This window comes from Phyllostomus hastatus, unplaced genomic scaffold, assembly GCF_019186645.2.
Source record: "Phyllostomus hastatus isolate PE091 unplaced genomic scaffold, TTU_PhHast_1.1 phas_scaffold_93, whole genome shotgun sequence".
Lineage (NCBI taxonomy): Eukaryota > Metazoa > Chordata > Mammalia > Chiroptera > Phyllostomidae > Phyllostomus > Phyllostomus hastatus.
This window is the reverse complement of record NW_025334042.1, coordinates 17,001,716-17,004,196: the sequence shown is the minus strand read 5'-3', so window position 1 is coordinate 17,004,196 and position 2,481 is coordinate 17,001,716.

Sequence of the window (2,481 nt, the reverse complement as noted above, 5' to 3'; positions counted from 1 at the left end):
ATATTGCACATCTTCTTCCATCTTCAATATTAAAGTGGCTACACAAAAATTCACCAGTTTTACTAAGTTTTTAAAAAATGCATGCTGGTATGACAGCTGTCACAATACAATCTAACAAAATCGTTTTGAATGAAGTTAAAGAAATCTAAGCAGTACTAGAGCCATAGTATGGGAAAAACTAAATGAACTTTTTGGCCCACCCACTATATGAGGTGATGGATGTGTTAATTAACCTTGTTGTGGTAGTTATTTCACAATACATATGTATATCAAGTCATCACATTGTACACCTTAAACATACATTCTTGCATGTCAGTTATATCTCACTAAAGCTGGAAAACATAGAACTACAGTCATACCCTGGTACTCATTGGATTCAGAACTCATCAAACCTTGTGTTCCTTGCATTTCAACAAGAAAAAAATGTTTCAGCACTGGGTGCCTGCTTGGGACTTGTCACACTTGCTGCCCCACAAGAGAAAATGCTTCATCCTTAGGTACTTGTGGGTTTTGGCACTGGTCATGAGTTCCGGAACAAATTAATGACGAGTACTGAAATACCACTGTACTTTGTGGTTTTCCCCTGGTAGCCACATACATCACTAACTTATTTTATTTATTTTGTGTAATTGGTACACAATATTATATTAGTTTCAGTTGTATAATATAGTGATTTGACATTAATATACCTTGTGATATGATCACTGCACTAAGTCTTGTAATCATCTGTTGCCATGCAAAGTTGTCACAGTTTTATTGACTATTTCCTCTTTGCCTCTTCAACCATTCCCCACCTCCTTCCCTTCTGGCAACCATCAGTTGGATCTCTTTGTTTTTATTTACTTTTGTTTGTTCTTATTTTATATTTTTAAAGATTTTGCATGTAAGTGAACATACATTATTTGTCTTTCTCTGTCTGACTTTCACTTAGTACAATACCCTCTCAGTTCATTCATTTTGTCATGTCTGTCAAGATTTAGTTCTTGTTGATGGTCACCTAGGTTGCTTCCTGTCTTGGCTATTGTAAATAATGGTACAATGAACATAGGGGTTTATATATCTTTTTGAATTAGTGTTTTCTATTTCTTAGAATAAATACCCAGAAATTGAATTGCTGGGTCTATGGTAGTTTTATTTTTGGTTTTTTGAGGAATCTCTATACTGTTTTCATAGCGGCTGCACCAATTTATAATCCCACCAACAGTGCACAAGAGTTCCCTTTTCTCAACATCCTTGCTAACACTTATTATTTGTTGACTTTTTGATAATTACCATTCTGACTGGTGAAGGTGGTATCTCATTATGGTTTTAACTTGCATTTCCCTGATGATTAGTGATGTTGAGCATCTTTTTTTTTTAAGATTTTATTTATTTATTTTTAGAGAGGGAAGGGAGGGAGACAGATAGAGAGAGAGAGGCATCAATGTGCAGTTGCTGGGGGTAATGGCCTGCAACCCAGGCATGTACCCTGACTGGGAATCGAACCTGTGACACTTTGGTTCGCAGCCCGTGCTCGATCCACTGAGCTACACCAGCCAGGGCTGAGCATCTTTTTATATGTATGTTGCCCGTCTGTATGTCTTCTTTGGAGAAATATCTGTTTATGTCCTCTGCTCATTTTTGGATCAGATTATTCACTTTTTTTTTTGTTACTTAGTCATGTGAGTTCTTATATATTTTAGACATTAAGCCCTTATAGGATATATTATTTCCAAATATAATCTCCCATTCAGTAGGTTGTCTTTTCATTTGATTTTTATGATATCCTTTACTATAATGGTATACTTTAGTTTGATGAAGTCTCATTTGTTTATTTTTGTTTTTGTTTCCTTTGCTCGAGGGGACACATCCAAAAAAATATTACTAAGACTGAATGTAGACTGGTGCAGCCAGGTTTCAGACTGGTGGGAAACAGTATGGAATTTCCTCCATACTGTCACTTTTACTGGCAGTTCCAAAAATGGAACTGCCTTTTGACCCAGCAATTCCACAGCTGGGATTATACCCTAAGAATCCTGAAACACCAATTCAAGAGAACCTATGCATCCTAATGTTCATAGCAGCACAATTTACAATAGCCAAATGTTGGAAGCAACCTAAGTGTCCATCAGTAAATAAGTGGATCAAAAAACTATGGTACATTTATACAATAAATGCAAAAGAAAGAAGGAGCACCTACCCTTTGCAACAGAATGGATGGATCTGGAGAGTGTTATACCAAGTGAAATAAGCCAGGCAGTGAAAGACAAATACCATATGATTTCACCTATAAGTGGAATCTAATCAATAGAACAAACAAACAAGTAAAATATAACCAAAGACATTGAAATAAAGAACAAACTAACAGTAACTAGAGGGGAGGTAGGAGAGGATAGTGGGGGGGCGGGGAATAGGGGAAAGGTTGTCAAAGAACATGTATAAAGGTCACATGGAAAAAGCCAAAGAGGGTAGGATCAAGGGTGGGAGATGGGGATGGGTGGG